The sequence below is a fragment of the Battus philenor genome, unplaced genomic scaffold (genome assembly GCF_028537555.1).
Source record: "Battus philenor isolate CCGP_79_NKW_IND1 unplaced genomic scaffold, ilBatPhil1.0.hap1 SCAF_17, whole genome shotgun sequence".
Classification (NCBI taxonomy): domain Eukaryota; kingdom Metazoa; phylum Arthropoda; class Insecta; order Lepidoptera; family Papilionidae; genus Battus; species Battus philenor.
Window position 1 is genome coordinate 10,301,478 of NW_027181679.1, and position 22,684 is coordinate 10,324,161.

The 22,684-nt window shown below is 32.3% G+C and overlaps 1 protein-coding gene across 1 annotated transcript in view; it reads left to right on the forward strand.

The window, feature by feature from the left end:
- Positions 1 to 5,092: 5,092 nt before the first annotated feature.
- Positions 5,093 to 22,684, forward strand: part of LOC137919806 (uncharacterized) — an 82,894-nt gene continuing 65,302 nt past the window's right edge. Inside the window, exon 1 of the mRNA XM_068763002.1 lies at positions 5,093 to 5,240. The gene's annotated coding sequence lies outside the window, so the exon portion shown is untranslated. The remainder of the gene's footprint in view (positions 5,241 to 22,684) is intronic.

Here is a 22,684-nt window from a genome sequence, read left to right on the forward strand (position 1 = left end):
GCTGGGGATTAATAAAGTTTAAGTCTACATCAGATAATTAAGATAAAAATGTAAATATAACTGCGAATATGAAGAAACATATTTATAAACTTTGTAACTGATTGGTTAAAAATTTTAGAGTTTACGAATTCTGGGATTAAGAACCACCTCTAAAATTTCTGAACGGAAAGTAATTAGAAAACTATGCCTCCGATTAAGCGATCTCAGATCAATGATATGTAAATTTTGTCAAAATAAATAGGTCAATATATAGTAGTCAATATATAGGTCAACATAGTAAAAATAAGTTTTTTCAAGATGGATAAAATAAAATCGATTTATGCAAAAATACGTTGTAAAGGTTTTTGTTATTCAAAGCCATAAATAGATTAGTCTTAGTCTTATTAGGTAGTCATTGTAAGAAATAAGAGCAATCATGAATTTGAAGTCACCACCACCTTTGGGGAAACGAAGTAAGAAGGAAATTTCAGCCGATAGACGTCCACAGGAAAGAATTTGCCTGCCCCCTCCACAAAAGGTCGCCACTATGACCAGTCTTGCGCTGTCCAAGTTCAGCGACTTTCCGCGACCTTAGCTATGTGGTCGTTTCGAAATCGTTTGCAATCCTTCATTCCAAAGTTTCATACTAAAACGCCTATCAATGGAATGATGTCACATGTCTTGCCAGGATTTACTGATAGATCCGGTTTGCGAGGTTGGTATGTGAATTATGTGACCAATATCATGGGAATACCCTGCAGTTAACATAGATATATCGTTTGCCTTCTCAATCGTTTCTTTATTACTGAAGGCCGTGTCCGTTTTGAAACGCCTTGACCGAATCGATGACGAGTGGTTTCCAAGTCATCTTATCTTCTGCTTTTTTCGGAGCAATAATAATATATTGTATAAAGACCAGTTATTGTAGTTGCAAGTCAACCTTTTAATAGACCAGCCGGTAAGCGATTTTTTTAGTACGCCAGTTTAGCAGTAATAGTTTAAGACTCGTTTACATAAATAGATAATTTAGTTTACGTGATAATGTTACTCTTGACTCAGTATTGTCCTTTTTCCGATTTTATGAGGTTAACAGTCTACCATGAAAATACTCATAAAAGCATCTCGACACAATATGGTTCTAGAAGAGTATGTTCTTCTTCAAACGATATCACTCTAGGTGTTTTTATAATCCTTCATTATCATCATATAAGGCGTTAGACGCCATCAGGGCATTGACCTCCCCCAACGATCGTCACGATAATCTGTCTTGCGCTGCCCGCTTCCAGCGACTTCCCGCGACAGTTAAGAGTGAATTTCCATTATAGAATCTCAGGTTTATATTAGGTTAATTAAGATATTTTTAGCAAAATTCTAAATTGAGGTCTTAGTTCTGAAGATATGTAGTTAAAACAAGTTAGTTACTTAGTTAGTTAGTTAGTTTAAAAAAATTGGGGACAGTGTAAGCTTTCCTAATGGTAAGTAATCCTGTGAACATCGCGTTCGCATAAGACATAAGAACACGAAAAAAAATGATAACACATATTAATCTTGACGGACGTATACGAGAGATTGAATTTTGATTTATCAAAGCGTAGTAAAATAATGTATATTTACTTTGTAAAACATTTTATAAATAAATTTCATGCATATTTAGTTCGCGTAAAAGAATTTATTCGTGTGTCAAAACCTCGCAACTGAAAGGATCCCGAGGTATTCGTCTTGTCAAAGCACATTTTGAATTCCGGTAAAATGCTTTAAAGCAGACGAGAGCACCAATATTGCACCTTAACGTGTTGTACTAAAGAGGTTTACCAGTCGTACAGTTTCGTAAACATCACAGAATAAAGAATTAGCGTCTTGATATCTGTAAAAGACCAAACGGGCATATTTTTTTTACCAATGGCCTTAGACTTCGTTGACGTATTTACAGTGACGTAAATATTTTATGTTACAGAAAAAAACTCTTTATTGAACATTTTTATTTCAATCCATTTACTTGCTTATGAAGCTAAAAGCATTCTTTGCTTAAACAACAGACGTGATTTCGCATAGGATCGACCTAGTTATGTTACGAATATTTTGTATTACTTAAATATATTACACAAGTGTTGCGTTGTTTGTACGTGCACGATTTTTTAAACTCACCAATACGATAAAATAAAAATAATAATATTTTATTATTTTTTTAATGGAAAAACTACGGAAATAAAAATAATTATTATTACTATTATTAATAAAGCCTCGAATAATGTCGGATATTTTTTACTTCAAAGTTTTTTTACGACATGTTAGCAGTAAAATGCAGAAAAGAATGATGTTATACGCTTCTTATAGCATTCTAGACTTACCACACTCTAACTGTCGGTAATCTGAAAATATAGCTAGTGTAATATTTGGTTTCATAGTGAAAAGTCGAATTCGCGTTCTTTTTTACACATACATACTGGATACAAAATAGTCGATGTATCTAGGCCGTTCTAGTTACAGAAATGATTACATAGTATAGTACATTCTTGGGGAGAAAACGAAGAGCCAGAGAAGATCAAAAGAAGAAGACTAGTGTGTATACGGGTGTTGACTAATATCTCTGAGACGAGGATGTTAATGATGGGCCTTACTGGGCTCTGGATGACCGAATCGTTGAGCTCGAGAGTGAGATCTATTCAGAAATGAGATCCGTAGAAACTAACGTCACCTACGTAATTTGAAGAACTGTTCGTTTTAAGTGGCAGATTACGGGATACATCGCTCGTGTAACTGATGACCGCAGAGGTCGAATGTTTCTCGAGTGGCAACCAGAAGTGGGTAGACCTGACGTAAATTTGCTGGATAGGGCAGTGCAAGACCGTTAATCCCGGTGATCCTATAGGCCTATGTCATGCAGAAGGCATCTATCGGCTAACATGATGATAGTACAATTTTATAAAATTACTTTTTTTGTTCTTATGTTTATCAACTAAAATTAATGAACAAGATTGACAACAAATTTATAGCTGTCAAAAGGGCTTTTCCTGCGATTAGTCTAGTCCACTGAGTGAGCTAAACCTTTGTAAAGTAGTAATAAGCATATATATAGTGTCCTACAATAATAATAAAATACCATAATAGGATTTAAATAGTCCTATAATAATAAAGACATTTATACTTCGAATTGTTATTTGATTTTTAATAACAGGATAATAAATCTTATTTCAAAATTATTAAAGCTTTTACAGATTTCCATGTGTTGTTTGTGAAAGCTCTGTAATATAATGAATTTAGGTAAAGATACATATGAAATTATGCGCAAATCGAACGTAATTATTGTATATATAAGCATATAAATAATTTTATTGCCTTACAATTTTTCCAAATTAATTTGGTTCTTTAAAATAAATTGCAAAAACATTAAGTAAACTAAAAATGGCTTGCTTTAAGCTTATGTCATTAAAATTGCATTAAAGCGTCTACCGAACTGAAGTTATTGCATTAATTAGGTTTTCTAAAGAAAATGGAGAAACGTTAACGTTTGTGTTATTAATTTCTTTTGTAGTTTACTTGCACAACCTTGTTGAAGCCTATTTTAACTTATCACAAAAATGTTTTAACGAAAACGTTTTATTAATTAAAGTATTTGATAAATTTTCAAGATCATGATTGAAGAATGAAACATGAAGGAAATGTGAAGGTTGTTATTTTACGTGAGAGTAAATTGAAAATATATTTTTATTTATACACACGTACAGCCTGTACTGATATTCAATCTGGCAATTAAGAAATAAGTAGCGGCCAGAGCCGAGGCTCCCAAGAGAATCCTACTCATTCTCTGTTCATGTGGTTGCTGTTAGACCGAGGGCTTTTACAGCTTCATCGGAGCTAAGTTCAAGTTTAAGTTAAAATGGAGAGAATCCTGAAAACTTAGGCTTTGTTGCCTAAAACAAGAATTAAGCTAGGCGCTACTTGCTCGCTTTCCTTCATGATGAAATTAGTATATTATGGGCAATTATATTAATAAATTTATAAATAAATGAATCTTTAAATGCAAGAAGGATAACGGTGACCATCCATAAAAATAAGTATTATCTATACGTACTCGTATAAGTTTACGAACAATGTCAGCACATACATTTAGAATGGTAGGACAATGAAGTCTTTCAATTAAGTAAAACTAGAACTTAAAATAATTATGACAAGTTAGCTACTTCCGACTTAGCAACCGACTGCCTTTGACTTTGACGTTCATTTCACAAACAATACGATCTCGGGAGAAAACTTCTTGGAAACCGGATTGTGTCCCTTCACGGTCACTTCACAAGTGATATTTAATATATACCGATATCCAGAAATTGTGCTGTAATATATAAATAATAGAAAGTTACATGATAAATACCATTTATAAAAATAAACTCCTAATCTCTAAATTTCAAGAAAGTGTACGGACATATATTAAAGTTCCACAATATCCATTTGATCCTTTTTTTTTTGCAATTTTTGATCTTAATTTAAATATATTATTAAATAAATATTATTACATCATTTGGGAGTTTTTAGTTGATCAAAATATGTGGAACTTGGTTTGTTATCTCATTACATATTTATATGATATTATAAGGTATACATCAAACACTGTTTAATTTTATTTAAATAGAGGGACTGTTGAGTTTTTGGCTGGCTCTTCTTAGTAGCATTCCGAGCCGTTGGTAGCTTACGACTTAACATTATTGACTGTTTAAAAGTATGTATATATATGCCTATTTGGATAAAAGTAATTTGAATTTAATTTAGTCGAGAGAAATATGCCAAGATAATAATAAAATTAATTTGAACATAAGAAATGCTATTATTTTGGCTTACTTTCTTTTTTACTTTAAAAACATGTTTCCGTTAGACTCGAATTTGTTTTTTTTGTGACGGCGGCAAACATAACCTTTCAATTTCAGATTCGGCGGGAACCGGTCCGGTCACTTTCCATGGCACAGTCGGAGGTATCATCGCCGAATGAGTCAGTTGAGTTTTTTGGTGCTTTCTCCCACACCTGCCCGCAGACGGATATGAATACTTTCCACTGGGGGAAATGAGAACACCGTTTTGCATGGCCTTGATTCGAGAGACAGCCGAGTGGAGCCCGCCAACCGCCGACCAGTCTTCGTCAGGCGACCGTAACAGATACACGTACCAGCAGGAAAGCGTTTCGGCGCGAAACTCGACGCGAGTGTAAAGTGTTGTGTGAAAAGTGCGGTGGGGATAAACTTTAAACTGGAGCGATTATTTATCTTGACGAGGTGTGTTTTTATCCTTTATTATACTACGAGATTCTTATCCGAGCCTTTTTTTTTAATAAAAAACTTAATATTAAAATAATGCATTTTCCTGGAAATCACTATTTAAAGATTTGCAGCGAACGCTATAAATGTGAAAGTGCATTTGATTACAGCGAGAAGAGGTGGTAACTGTTTCGAATATAAATTGTTTTGCTTTACGAATTATAATTACGATACTAATTATACCACGGTTGATGCAATAACGAAGTTACAAACGTTCCAAAATGTAGCTTTTTAAACTCAAGCATTATACTGTGTATAAAGAATTTTTCGTAACATTTATTTGCAACATTATGTTACTATTGTCTTTCAATTACCATTTTTATTTCTCAATATGCAATATATTAATAAAAAACTGATCAGACCGTTTTTGTATTTAAATTTTAAACCTGACTTGATTATTAAGTTAAAAATAATCGTCGGAAAAGTGAAGTTTTGATTTAGTTTTTTTTTTATAGTAATATTTTTAAATGCATTTAACATTATTATAATTTTACTCAAACGGTTGTCAATTTAATTTGTAGTTTAAATTTGCAGTATAAAGAATAGATAAATAAAAAACGTAAACAATGAATAATGATACGTTTATTATTATACAAAATTTCAAATTTATTATCTGAGCTATTATATTAAAAAAAATTAAGTGATATACTTAATATTAAATACAATAACATGGATTTCAAGAAGTAAGGAATAAATTACATATTAAAAGTCAAGTTGTTCAGAAATTAGAGTTAGCTGACTGCAGTTAATGTGCTTTGGGTTCATGTCTTAATGACTTCCCTAAATCTCTCGGGATATATCTCTATCTTAAACGCGTAAGTTGAATTAGAACTTAGTAATGACAAGTAGTGTTTTATATTTATTTATTTATCTTTCTACATATTGTGTAATGATGGATTTGATACATCATAGGCATTCTCTACCAGTCACCGTAGGGCAGTAACTATCACCGCATTTAGATTGAAAGTCTCTGAAGCTATTAAAACACTAGGTTAAATAGTATTATCTCATGTTTAAAGTCAACGAAAGTAGATGCGATGAGACCAATTGAATGTATTTAATTAATAATAAGTTTAGATAATCATCGAATTGGAGATTATAAATGCCGGCGCATTCCTCATCGTACATAGCTTAATCTTTTACCATACAGGCTGTAGAATGTATTACCGGTAACTATAAAATGGAAACAAATTTTTTAATTAAATGGTTAAGTATTTATTTGGCAGTTGATTATTTATTTTATTTATAATTTGATTTATATTGATTTCAGGTTATGTATAAACAAATGTACACATACATGTATATATAACTAAATACGTGTATGTATTTGTCATTTTGAGTACATTATGCATTTATATATTCTAAGCTATCTTGTACAATGTTCTCGTCAATTACCCGCTACTTGCCCTTCTTCCGTTTACATACTATAGTTGTCTGTAAGAAATTGTCTCTAGTGATAAGAATGTCCACTGAACTTTTTTGTCATTTTAACTTTTTCTTTATAATGTACAATAAAGGGTATTCCATTAAATTATTAAAGTTACCATAAAACAGCAACGTGGGCCATTATATTAAGTTTTATGTGGTTTACAATGAACACGTTTCATGACTGTCAAAGGAAACCTCTCAAAGACCCTTGCACCATCGGCTCGGTCGCCTTTCATTCCGGTGGAGTAAAAAAATGTAATGAAGCCTTACGGTTCACTCCAGAGAAGACCACGGACCAGCAAGCGTAGCGTAGAATGGCCACAAGGTGGGCAGCTGATATTTTTAAGATCGTCAGAAGACGCTGACTGCAGGTTGCTCCCAACCGCTATTGGAAATATATGACAAAGTTCTGTGTACAGCAGTAGACATGAAAAAATGTTATCCGTTAAAAGTAAACTTCAGTTCTGCCAACATTAGCCTGACAAATGTCATCAGGCATAACGCATTGACCAATGAAAAAACTCTACAACGCACTATTAAAAAATAATTCGTACGTAACTTAGCAGATTTTTAAGTTGAATGCCGTTATCAAATAATTAAATCGATTTCCATAAAACTAATTAATTACAAGCCATGAAACAATTACAAACTGAAACATTAAGTAAGGTCAAGATTTTTTTTAATTTATGTTTCCTTCACATGCGATCCTTGGTGAAAAACTCAATCCAATAAACATTTTAAGCTTCTAAGGGCCTAGTTTTGTGGAATATACTAACTGGTTATAGCAGGTTATTTGTAAAGTAACTAAATACGATAACATCGGAAAATGATCAGTTAAGTTGATAAGATTTGTTAAAGTTATTAACAAGTTAACTTTTCCATGTCTAGGGCGCAAGCCTTCTCGCAAATAAAATAGATCATAAACCCCGCTGCGTATTGGAGCGAACTGCATGTAAATAATACATTTAGGCTTTTTCTTGTTTTACGAAAACTAAATCTCTGCTTCGTCGGATTAATAATATATTATTTAATTCCGCTGCACACAACCGTATCTTATTCTTATACGAATTTATATTAATAGTTGAACAGACTACGAAATGTTATTTGATAGTGTACACACACAGACATATGTATATATACATATATATTATTCTATACAAACCACAAGTTCTATAAATTCAGCGTATAGCTTTAAAATGTATATTAATATAACATTAAATATTTGTTTATAAATATTGAACCTTAGAGAATCCAATATTTCGTTTATCAAAGCTCCGTACTACTTTCTTACAACAATTTGGATAACATAATTCAAAAAACCCCAAAAGGAGACCTTTAATTAGGCTGTCACTCAATTTGAGGAACTCAGAAAGGGTCGAACTACAGCTCGATTGGTTTCTAATATCAGATTATTTTCTATAACAGTACAGTAAAAATAACAGGTAAGTATCTGAATAAAATATTTGAATATTTCTAGTTGACTTCCGATTAAAAAAATTATATACATGCATACTAAGCGAAAATAAGAAAGTTGTCAGTTATATAAGCTGTGATGATAAATAGCAATGGACCAACCGTACGCATCAGTCTATCATGAATATGAATGCATCAAGTTTCCAATGCGTATAATGTACTCCCGTTAAAATATATACGTTAGTGCTCTTTACAAGTGGCATGCGAATAAAATAGATATCCAACAGAGAACATATTCCAAATTGAAAAAAAAGTCTGGCCGTGTTCTTTTTTCAAAATGTTTAAATTGTCAAAGATTATGTTGAGGCTTATTTTGACATGCCTTCAAATATGTTATTTGAGTTCTATTTTCGAATTTTATAATAAAAACTTTTTTATATTATTTTCGAACAGGCCAGTTTTAAAAACTTTCAGTGTCACTCGCGTATTTAGCGCAGTTATTGTAACGCGATAACGTAGGAATACGAGGAAAAGCGATTAATAGATAAATATCGGTTAATATGTTATATCTATTATATCAACTCCGATACATTGACGATGTATTAAACAAGCGATCCGGACGTACGTGATCAGAATGAAAAAGTTCTGTCTGTACACTTTAGTATTTACCACGGCAAAAATAGGTCAAGTATTTGTTTAGAATTCTATACAAGGCTGGATTTTTCTATAGGCTAACTAGACTTTAGCCTTATGATCAAGATGGATCTATGTATAAATTGTTAGAAAAAGTACTATATTGTAAAAACCGAAAAACACTAAATCATGTAACCGAAAATAAGGAAAAAATCTACGCCTCGGTCTAGCATATAAACTATAAAATGTTTTCATTATCATCATCATCATATCAGCTGATAGACGCTTACTACAAAGCATAGTCCCCTCCCCCCCAAGAACGTCACAGAAACCAGTCTTGCGCTGCCTGTATCTAGATACGGGCAGCGTCTTCCCGCGATCTTTACTATGTCGTCGATCCATCCAGTAAAAGGCCTACTCACGAGGTGTCTATCGGCTCATGGTTGCTATTCCAGAACCTTTCGACCCCAATGGCTGTTGGTCGCACGAGCGAAGTGTCTGTCCTCTGTTACGAGAAAATCTGTGAGCAACGTAAATGGCGTTGTTTCTTCTGCTCATTTCTGCTTCCATGTGACACCAAAGCTTCGAGCATAACTCTCACCATTGTTTTTTGATTGGCTTTGAGCCTTCATACAAGGACCGTCGTAAGCAACCACGTCTTGGATTCATAGGTCATCACTGGTAAAAAAATGTATGGGTTCACATTAATTTTATAGGTAAAGACATAATAATTCATATTTAAACTTTAAATTCGAATTATTATAAAATAAATTTATCTGTATTTAATTTGAGGTGTTTTATTTAACAATTTCATACATATTACGGTAATGACGTATTACTTTACCGTTCATGTAGTTTACAAACTCAAAGCGATACATACAAGGACCTTACAAGTGAAATAGCCTAGAGCATGTTATTTATATTAAGCTCTATTTCTATGATTAGGAGACGTCTTCAACCTCATACTTTGTTTGTATTTTTATTACAAAGCGTTGAAACGAACAGTATATTTAAGTAAATTATTCTAATTGAACGGAATGTTCATTAATACGATTGAAGAACACCATGTCCTGTTCTATGCATATGAAAGCGTCATATAGATATGTAAATTAGTACTTTGTTTTGTACGTTTTTAACGATTTTTAATTGAAAAATATAATTCAATCGGTAATTTTAAATTATAATAAAAAAGAAATTAGATGCGATTAAGACGCAACGCAGGTAACGTGAGATCATTCAAATTTTTATAACTACCATGAAGAAAATTTTCTTGCAAAAAAATTATTAATTTATAAACAGGCCAGCATAAATTTTTACAGATTACATTATTGTGACATATTAACGACATAGATGTCTTGTAATTTAATGATTGTAATGTTGGTCTTACCAATATTTTTTAAATAAAATATTTACTGAATACTAGAGTAGTACACCAATGGCTTACACTTTGAAGATTACTGCGCTAGTAAGAGCGAAGAAAGAAAAAGAAAGGTAGTTACTGAAGAAAAAGTTTTTATTTCTACATTCTAGGCAATGTCGAGCTATTTTAATACTGAGTAAATTCTGTGCACTTTTTGCTGTGTACTTTACTCACACTAAGAAAATAACATATAAATAAATGTCGGTCTCTTATGCAGTTGAGGCCTGTGTCCAGCGGTGGACATCCATATCTGAAGTTATGTAATGTAATATTTAATCTGCGTTATAATTTTTTATTCTTTGCATAATACCTTAGAATGTATAGTCTAAATTTTTAATATTTAAAGGTAAAAATGATGGCAGCTGTGCGATATACTATAATTATATATCCTATAATTTTAGGTAATAATACGAATTCCTTTGTAACAACGATTAGTTTAACATTTATTTATTTAATTGTACTTTCAAAAAGGTATGTTTAATTATTCGTAAAGCAATTTAGAATTAAACGAGATCCACAAACGAAATTTTAATCAAAGATTCATATTTCAAAAAAATCACAGCCAGTTATTGCAAAATGATTGAAGTGTTATGTCGGAACTGCGTTGGTGTCAATGACGTCAACATGAAATCGACGATGCTCCAGGCTTGTGAGTGCTATGTAGCACGGTTTAAATTAACTTCGAGCTGTATCAAACTAGCAATCAATTCCACGTCAAATTATATTAGGTATTTTATTAATTAATCGCGAAAAAAAAATATTGTGATTTTGTGAGAATATACAGAGCGATTGAAATGGGTGAATGTATAGCTAGTGACACAACTAAAACCTTATACACCTATTTCCAATCATCAATGTTACAATAATTAGTTTCTTCTAATGAAATGCGACAAGCCAATAATTTCTGTCAGTACAAAACCTGTAGGGACAAATATGAAAATTAATTTATGTACGTATTACGTATATTTATGTAGTAATTAGAATTCTGAAAATGCTTTTTCTTACTTCAAAACTTTTACACCTATAACCAATCAACATGTACAGTAAATTTTTAACTTTTCTTAAAGTTACTTCACGTAATCATCATAAATTAAAAAGCAATGTCTGTAATATTAAGTAGTCAAGTAAAAAAAAGGTTCGGTAGAAATCGGGTCAACGGTTAAAAAAGTTTATCAAAAATTCTCAGCGTTTTCCTTGCTGTATTTATTTAAAATTTTCTATGCGAATATTGTAGGTAAAATATTTTTCATAGTAATAGGAGAAAGCAATATCTAGCGCATATATATGAAAACAAACAATTTCCTGCGGCCAAAACATACATAATTGGAACCGGAGTCACGATAAAAAACACTCGGGTCGACATATTTTCACCTACAAAGATACTGTTGACTTTGTTTCTGCGCCTTAGTGCATTTTTTTCTCCTCCAACCACTACAACTCGCATGAAAGAGGCTTAACAATGGCGCTACGAGTGAACACCTTAGCTTTTTATAACCGAGACGGTGATCTTGAAGATGCACGAGAGTCGACAATTTATTTTTTTTAACTTCGGCTAGCTTAAGACCAAAGTTATACACGAATATGACACACTTTTATACAAAGATGTTTAACGATCTATGACATATGTGGTATATTTATTGAAAATTTTTAATACATTTTGATTACTTGTCAAAATTAGACAGCTGAATAACAAGCCTAGATATTTTTAGTTCAATTAAAACTGATCATATTTAGCACTAAGTAATATATTAGTGACAAACCTGTTTAATTTTTTGCATTTTGTATCTGTGTTCATTGATGCATTTACATCTGTCATTTGTGTGGTGCACTAAAAAATTCAACAATTTTCAAATCTAGGGGTTGAAACTTTAATATGTAAAGTGGAAAACAGCAAAATGGAGTTCGGGAAAAATATAATTCCACGGCTGAAAATTGCATTATTAATGTTAGCAAACCATAAACTTGCAGCAAAAGGTATAAAGTATTTCAGAGTTATATTGAAAATAAATTAATCGTGAAAATTACACTTTTAGAAAAGTAGCCTCGTGTAAATGAATATTTAGATTTCTTTGCAATTTTATTCGTGTCGGTAAGGTATAATTTTTACTAGTAAATTTTAATGGATAGAATGATAAATAAAAAATATAATAGAACAGAATAACAATGGAAAGTGTATTTGGATATTTCATAGCTAATATGTTTTTCATAAATAATATTATATTACTTGTTAAAAGCAATTATGAATGATAAGCTTATTTGAAGATTGTCTGGACAAGATTAGTTCTCGCGACATAATAGAAGCATTTGTGACGTAAATTCGTCGTCAGTAGTAAATACAAGTATTCTTGTCTCGTATTTCGTCATTGCTCTCGTAAGAGCCGCATTTGCAATTAAAACGGTTGAAAGTTCATCAAACCTTTTGCGATGAAAGAAAATAGCGAAAGCTGCTAGAAAGGAGCACGCGATAAAACGGAGTGTCGAAAGACATTGTCTGGGAAGACTACGTGTCTTCTGTTGTGTTTCGTGGCTTAAAATAGAATCTTTCGTCACATCTATCCGAACAAATTAAATTTCATATTATTTATATTTTTTAAGTATTTTTTTTTAATATTATTTGGATTACATATGATACTATGAATATTAATAAAATATTAATAAAATATAACATACATTCATAATATATCATCAAGTACACAAATGTATAGTATCTGATCTTGATCTACGTTTACATTATCTATATTTTATATATATATGTCGGTTAATAAAATCATTATAACAATAGACATCAATATAACGTACGTAAAGACAAAAAGAAATTAATAAAATAGTAAAAATCAATTAAATATTTTAAATAATAGTACTGGTAACAAAATTACATGATGTAAAAAATACGTTGTAGCATAAAAATGCAGGCGAATTTAGAATCAGAGATGTGACTGTTTAATTTCACTTCATTGGGTAGTTCACAGTCGCTCAACGAGCCATGAGCTCGGTATTCCTCTTCAAAATCAAATCTGGAATAAGGAAAACACTGGACAATTAAGGATTGACAAGTTGAAGTAGACAGTCCACATAGCGGACAGAACTGATGACCGCTGGGGCTCTAAGGGTTCTAAGTGACGGCCACGAACCAGCAAACTTGTTAAGTTCGTTAGACGATATTAAATACAGGTCGCTTCCAGCAGGTCCTGTTGGAAATATATGAAGGAGGTTTCTGTTCAGTTCGGTCGTCGTACGACTAAAACGATGATGTTTAATTGACTATTTATTTTTTTACTAGCTACTCATTTTCATAATAATGTAAGATTGTTCCTATAGTACCGTAATATTATAAATAATATATCTTGTTAACAATACCGGGCCATTCTCACCGGCGTGAATTTTGCGTCATTTTTTCATAGTAAACATTTAAAGTTATTTGCTTTATTACGATGTTATTTTAGTCTGTCATTATTTCCATTTTCACTTTAGCCCTCATACTTGTATTGCGATAAAACCTAACTGTAGCGTAAAAAGTTTGATCGAAAAGAGCCGCGCCTTAATAGAATACCGCAGTAATTAAACTATGTACAGGTTATTAAAGTTCATAGTTACAATAATATAACAGCGTTCGTTTTAATTTTATTATCATTAAATCTTTTTAAATAAATTGTTGATTATATTTTTCTTCCACTGTGCTAAAACATCGGTACTTCTACGGAAGATTATATATCTTCACTTGAAGATGTATGATAAAGCAATTGTTTGTACTAAATATAAAAGAATGTCTTAAGAAACTAGGCAAAGAATTCAATAGTTTATAACTATATGCGCATATTTTTACATTAATGAAAAGGATGAGATGTTGGCTAAGTTAAAAGTTGACACAAACCTATCAATATTTCTAGGAATCCTTTTAAAATTATTGTTTACGTAAACGATACTTGAAACTTTAATGTTATTAACATCTACAATATATTCTGGCTTTGATAAACATTGCTATGTCCCTCAGGACATGAGAATCAACAAACGTTATTATTTCAAAAGTATTTTAAGAGCTTGGAGGACTCTCGGAACAACCCACGCGCGCGCCTACGCACCGTTATATGAAACGCAATTGTCATGTAGATTGATTCTCTGTCTACAATGTTGTAAGCCGAAAACGTTCTTCGTCTGAACTAATCTTTTGTAAAGAACTTAAAATATAATAGAGTTTACAAAGCGATAAAATGTTTCATGGTCTAGCACTACTGTGTGAGAATATCAACAAGTCAGCAGTGTTCACTTAAGTTTTCTACAGTTGAATTACTACCAGGAGGTAATTGCCAAAGGCATGGCATGTAATACAAAAACCAAATATCAGTAAAAAAAAGATTCGGAAATACCATCGTTTGCCACGAATTTGATCTCTGCCAGGCGGTCAGTGCGAGAATTACGTGCTTATAGCATCTTCCTTGGAGCAAGAGTTCAAACTACATGCAACATCCGCACCGCAATGACCCAATGTGGAAAGTTACAGCCCGTTAAAAAGTTGAACCCTCTTACAATGAGGAGACTTGTTCCCTTAATGTGCAAACATTACAAAGTAACTAACCTTTAATCGTTGTAATAAGGAAAGTGTAGTAAGTAAAACCACACTTATTATCAAATTTCATTTATAATTAATCGAAACTTATTAACTCTCTATAAATAGCTAAACATTTATAAATTCTACAAACATCTTAATCATCTGAAGTTATAAATCAGATATCTCATCTCACGTGCGGTCACTTGTCTGTATATAGTCAATTTTAAATATTGTACCATTTGTAAAGGAACACATAACCGAAGCATTATTTATTAAGAAACATTTAATGTATTTTTTTATGTAAATGTACTGCTGGTTTAACCAAATAAATGAAATAAAAAAATATCGTTGTTGACAACTCAGAGCTCTGCGGTACGCCGGTGTTAAATGTTATTATTACGACAATCGTCAACATTCGTTTTACAAGTGGTACAATAAATATTAATAACAATGCGCAATTACTAGCTTTAACAAAAATAAGAAGGCTCCATTGAAAATCTTGTTACGCTCACAGGCTATGTGTTTAAGAACTTATTGCTCTTGATTTTTAATGTTTTCCGATAATGTTCTGATTGACATATAAGTCCAAAGACTTACTATAACTAACTACAATGAAATTATTTAATTTTAATTTAAAATCCTGTATAAAATGTATTAATCAAATTAAATTTAATACTTTTAAAAATTTAATTATGTGTCCAATAAATTGATTTCAAAATAAATATTTAACAATTAATTATATGCCTGCGCTAAAGCCACTATTATAATCAATTCGTGAAAAAGTAAAAATACAAAGAACTCGAATAGCATTTTCAAATCTATTGCGTTAACACAAAGGAATATTAAAAGGTGATTTATGTAAGGCCATGCTAGCTCTAATAAGCTTTTTTTTTAATGTGAAATAACCTTCACTGGTTCACAAAACTCGTTACAGTATATATGTACACAAGCATTTCATGTACGAATTGCTTTTCCATCCCTACGGGACTTAATAGCGAACGATGCGGTAATTTTTTATTCTAAATGTTATTTGAAAGCATAGGTCGGTACTTCTACAGGGTCTATTTCTGTCGTTAAGCATTATTGCTAAAGCGTTATTGTGTTTCGGTTTTAAAAAGTTCCAGAAACAGTAAACGTGGGTTACTTGTTGTTGTTATACTTATTATACGTCCAAGTGACTAGTAGTTTAATGGTATGGCACGTTATTAAATGTCTTTAAAATTAGACAAACGATGTCTTTTCAGATAAATTAAAGATTAATTAAACATTTCATTTAATCAATCAGAACTCAAAATTAATTGATATCAAAATCACCGGTTTTTTAGACACATAAATAAATTTTGATTGTAATAATTATTGATTTATTTATTTATTCATATTATTATCCACAGGATTATTTACAGTGATCTCTTGTTCATCGCGAGAAGAATTGCAGAGGAACTTACTTTGATCGGAACTAGAATAAGTTTGAGCTTTTCTATAATAGTATCCTCCAACTTAAATTTACGAAGGTCTCTAATGCGCCCTAATCTAAGAAGAGCCAATAATAAAAAATAAGACACCTATGCGTAATTAAGTAAATATTAAGATACGTAATTAGCTAAATAAGTATCCGATTGGTAAATAAAACTTAAACAGTAAATTATTACTTACTGTATTATACCAATCAGGATTTCTGTAGAAAAACTAAAGTCAACAACGTAGCTTAAATAATTTTTCATTTGAGGTGGTATTGAGTGGAGCATTTCACTCTTGCAATTGCCAGACGTGGTTGCCGAAAGGTTCTTGAAAGGTGACGACGAATCGGTAGACGCGACGCCCAAAAGCTGTACAAATGACATAGCCTTCTTGCAACCTTCGCGAGGAGTGATTGCATGCGGGAAGAGCAAGACTGATCATCGTGGCGATTTTTCGGGGAGGCCTACTGCTTGCATGATGATGATGGTGATGAATACATTATTTCTATCGTTTAAGTGTATTTGAAATTGACAGGTTAATCGTATAATAATGATTCCTTATTGATCACGCTTACCATAAGACGCCTACTGCGATGACGAGATACTTTTGAAGCACAGTCATCGTCATATTTCTGCGTTACGAACATTAAGCAAAATATTACTTAGCAATTTCTGTTACGGCGCTTGTCATCCATCGTGGCAAATTACGACGGTAATGGTAACGAAACACATTACCGAGGGAAAAGGCGAAGTTGATGGTATTAGAGGGTAAACGACGACGCTCGCGTGACCGCCTCCCATCGGAGCGTGTGCCGGTTTCGTTCGTGAACGATTGAAAAAGTTCTTACTTTGCGAAACGTCCCCTTTTATAACGAGTTTTGTTAACAATCGTTATTTACGTATTTGGATTATTACAGCTTTAAAATACTTTTTATCCAGTAAATATTTCCTAAACCAAGTATTTATTATTCATTATCAGCGAAAGATTATGTTTACATAAACTTATCAAAATAGATGAGTAAAGTGTTTATTATCGTAAACAGCCAAAACATTTAAATTATAGAAAATGATAAATAGGAAGATGAGTTAAATAAATGAAATAAAAAAGCAGTGACAGCCCTGCGATCGAGGACTGAAAATTGTGATCGTAGGTTGCGAGTTCAATTCTAGGGATACATTTTTATATAACTCACACTTTGTGCCTTAATTGTAAAAGACCGCCGCTGCTCACAAACAGATTTTCAGAAGATGTGAAGTAACGTCCCATAATACCACACTCCGTTCGCCAACCTCTGCCAAGCGTGGCGATTATAGTACATCTTCCCATAAATGTCTTTGAGTAAGGCTTATGTTTTACAGTGGGTTCTATAGGGTGAAACGAGTAAATAAAATTAAATGGTTTACACTAGTGCTTACACTAACTAGTTATAAATGAATTCTCATTTTTTTATTTAAACTAACTAAATATCGGCACTTGGTTGTAATTTCGTTAGCCTGTCTTCCAACGAAGGCCTCCTCTGAAGTAAACATAAGTTATTATTATATAAATAATATCGGAGTCATCAGTCCGTATTTAGTCTAGATTTGATTTTTTAATATTTCTTCACCGAGATTAATTATGTAATCATACATTTAAATCGCGCTTGCATGCAAGAACAGTTAAAGCAGTTATTTCGAAACACAATCAGGAGAGAGCGTTAGTGGACAATTTGTTAACAAGCTTTTGCACGTACGCTAGCAATTTCCTGTTAGTAACAACCAATCATAGAGGATAGCTGTTTGACGCGCAGCTCGAGAACTAGGTCTGTGCATGAGAAAACGACAAATGTATTTTTTATTATTGTCTCCACCTGTATAATTGTATCGATATTATAAAGATACATCTCTTTTACGAGGGTTATTGGATAAATCCTTAAATTTTGTATTTCTTCCGTAGTTAGTTTAAATACCAAGCTATCTATTAATACTGGATATGTATTATATTTATATGCAGTAAAGCATACTGTAAACTTTTGAGCAAGCTTCGTCATTTGGTGTAACATATACTACAGCAAACAGCCTATTAAAATAGGAAAACTAGTGAATTTCTATTCCAGTTGTCAAGGAGTTATCAAACAGTGTATATATCAAGTAAGTAAGTGTGTATATATCAAGCCCATTTTGAAGTATAAAATTAAGTGAAAGTTGACGGAAATTTCTTGTTAAGTTTAGTCTTGCCATATAAGTGAGAACTCGGAAACTGTCATTATTAAGTTCTTCACACATAAAATGTGTGTTTTTATTTACATTCCGTATCACACGTATCATAATAGTGCCATTGTTTGTTTTTATTAACAACGTTTCTACATTAGCACGCTAAATCCCCCTCCGTCTATTTCAACACGAAGATATAACTTAAAAAAATCCTGAATAAACCTAATTAATTATAAAAAAAAATCAAAAATTACAACTTGTTCGGAGTTATATGGATACATGGCTTTAAAATCAGTAGGTTTTTTATAATCTCCTTCACAATTATTAATACAGAAGAACTCATTTCCTCTGTCCTATGCAAGTAATAATGATCAGCTGAATCAATTGCCTTTAGAAAATTTAAAATATTATTTTAATGATCAATTTTTACTTTTGATTGACACAAACTCTATAATTAATTTTTACCATAGAAATAAGTTCAAAATCCTTAAGGTTGTTGTTCTTGATGATGTTAAATAGTGGTTGTCTATCGGATGTTAAATTTTTACGCGTATCGCTTTGGTAAAGACCATCATCGTGAACGCCTTACCCTTTGCATCTAATCAAAACAAAAATACAAAAAAAGTAACGAAACCTCTTAACTGCACTCTAAATACATGCTATTTTGAACCGTATTTGTAAAATGTTTAGAGCTTAATATCCCGGTAATGGTTTAAACTTAGCTTCGTTAATGACCTTTCGTAAAGTTCCCATTTTACCGAGGTAATTCCAGAGTATTTCACAGAACGAGTCGGGTTTAATTCGCCTGATGAATTCGTTTCTACGCCGCTTATGGTCCAATATTATGAAGCCGGTCGTTTACGTTCGTTCCGTACAGGGCCGAATTGAGATTTAAATATTAATTACATAGATAAATTATTCAATATAGGTTAATTAACGTTATACCACAATTTATAATTTAATAAAATAATACTTCATAATTATGCATTATTAATGTAAATATAAAGTTTTTATGAGTTTTCACAGTTCTTATGCGCTTTAGCCTATTGATTATATTTCTTAAAAGTATACGGCGGCCCTGTCCTTTTCGAAGATTCCTTATTTCGACGATGTATAATTTGAGAGCTATTCAGCGCTCCAGGGATGGTTTTTGCATTTCCGATACCGGGCAAATGATTTATTCGTTTTAAATTAACGAATTTAATGTATTTACTGTCACAGTTTGTTATTAATTAGAGTTTAAATTATAAATAAGAGATTTTCGTATCACGTAAGGATGTTTATGTAATCTAAGATAAGTAGAAAGTACATCTAATGGTGCTACAAATTTGGCGTTTTAAAATTATAAATGAAAATTTCGAATTAGAAGACTAAGTCAATTACGACTCTGCAGAGAATTCTTTAGTTAAAAATTCTAGAAGTAATAAAACTTTGTGACAAAAAAAATTATAGAAACGGGTTAATTTGCAATAGTTGTATGTTTTAAAAAGAGGCCTTTCTTTTCGGACTATTGTTTTTAATTAAAGGTTCTTTTAAGACAAAGTAATTAAAATTTGTGCGCAAAAAGCAATGTAAAACGCGAAGCTACGTATATACAAAAGGCCTTCGTTCGAACGTCTTTTTTCCACATATTAAATTTAGCGAGCGTCTCGTGTGGTCGCCATTTTAATGGAACATGTATTGTTCTTTGCGTTTTAATGGCTCACGCTTGACGCCTTTACGTGATGAAAGCTGTAAGTGCGTCGCCATTTAATTCACACGTATCTTCGTTTCTTATAAACCGGCATTTTATGTTATAACATCATTTTTAATACTAACAATTTAAGATATAGATATTTATTTTTACTAGCAAATTTACCGTGTATTGTGAAAAAATTTAAACTTTTTGTAATATTTATACCCTCATCCATCTTTTGTCGTTCTCCTAATTTACGTGGGTGGCGATCTATTTCCACTAGATTCCTCGATGTGACGTCACGCCATCGAAACAACTGTTGACTATTAGCATTTGCTTTGAAATGCTTCCACGTGCTATTTCGTCCTTTACTCCACCGGTGTCCACTGATGGCAGTTATTGCTCATCTTCACGTTAATCAGTCCAAAATTTTGAAGCACCCGTTAGAGGCAGATAAGCGAGAGCTTGGTAATGATTTTGGTCTTTTAATAACTTAAGTTTCATTCATATGATAGTAAATGTACAATCCTTATAAAGCCGCTACTGTAATCAAAGCATTTACTTGTTGAGAATACGTACTATAATATTACAGCGCCAGTGAGGATTAGTACATATTAAATATCGGATTTCGAACTTAAGACATGACGGTTTTTTCACGATATTCCTCTTTAGCGTTTCTAAACAGTTGTTAATTTATTTATCTCACACAAAAGTATGCTTAATACCGAGAGTCTCGTGTTTGACTTTTTTTTTATTAATACGAATTTGTGTCGCTAGTGGTTTTTTCATCGCTTTTATTAAACGCAGTTAGTTGGGGGTTGCCGCAATTTGATACAGATCTTTCTTCTCCCAGCTGCGAGGCACGACAGCGTATCATGTTTGTCTAGCCGTCATAAGCTGCAATCCGTAAGTGAGGAGTGAGTGAGGTTAAAGCATTTTCCTAGATGCTTCCAGCAAGAGAACACTCTTAACAAGAGGTATAATGTAGTTTGTGGGCGTATTACTAGTAATATGTGCTTCTTGTCTCTCTTCTTTCCTGGTACATTGTTGCAAGAATTAGAGATTCCACTCTATCTCAGAATTATAATTGACAGTAAATATTTGCATAACGTTGACCATGAATACTTTCAACAATAATAGTTTTGTCTACAGTGAGTACCCGTGTCTGTCTTTATAAAAATAGTTGAAAAACGGTTTTTAATGTTTTATGTTATGGTATAGATTTTTCTATTATATTTATACTTGCCATTGCTCACAAGCGAGTTTCAAGAGGATGGGCAGAAGCTTCCTCTGAGTTCTATGTATAATACCATACTGCGATGAACCAACCAACCCCAAGCGGGGTGATAATAGTATTTCCCGCCTTAGATATTTTAGGGGGCAGCCTAAGTGAGCATCTGTGTGCTGAAACGAAGAAAACGAATTTTGAATAAACTTACAAAATTTTCGTGTGTTGACTGAATTCCTATTAATAAAAGAACAAAACCGAGTGCACATGAATACTTTATTACTGTACAAATGGAAATATACTTGATAATTTAAATAAAAGTAAATAGTTTATGAGGAACTGGAAAAACAAACTAGGTCAACATCTGTATCTTAGTATTCTATTCTAATTTTAATAATTTTTGTGGAAAGCTGAGCAAATTATTATAAAAATTAGAGCACAATTGTGTTAATGACTTTCAATTTATGTGAAATAAATTATGACATGATTTCGAGCATGTTTTTTGTTACATCACAATTGAGTCCAAGAAATCGATTAAACCTTTTTCTTTTACAATCCTTTGTACTTTCAATACAAATTACATTGTAATGTTATACAATCGCCGACGATAAAAAATGAAGAATCTCTGACCAAATGCATTTTCAAAGCTGCTTGCTCACACACTACATGAACTGTTTTGCTTAATTTTTTTCGCGACGGATTACGATTTGTTACAAGAAATAATGTAGTTTTAAATTTAGTTGTAGTTATTTATTGCAACAATTTAATAAAAAAGTTTGTCCGGTTTTGAACATTTGTTAGTTTAAAGGGCTTAAGTAACCTTGTCGTAGTGCAAACTTTTCTGTGATAAGTTTTGTTGTTACTAGTAACAATATGTCTTTCCATGTACAAGGAGGAAAATGACGTCATAGAAAATATACATAACGTAATTCATTTAAGCATACAATCACACCTGACTCAACAGATCTATCTTCGATACATATATAATTTACATTCAAAATATACCAGTAGACATTGAATAATCATTATGTACGCATCCAGGCCTATGATAGATCTTTAAAGATCGACCATAGGTTAAAAAAAATTATGACAATTGTAAAAACAACAATTCGCCAAATTATTCAAAACACTGTTACACACGTTTCCTCTAGACCCATAATGCAAAGATGGGAACGAATAAAAACAAAACGCAGAGGGGAGTTTAAAATTGTATATTGCATCTTTTATACGATTGTAGCCGACATAGGCGTGATAAGTTGAAATGACAGAGGGCAGGTCACATGGCGCGCCGAACAGATGGCCGCTGGTGCCTTAAAGTTCTTGAGTGGAGACCGGCCAACGCGTCATTGGACGACCACCTACAAGGTGAACAGACAACTTGTTTAAAGTCGTCTGATAAACCTGATTGC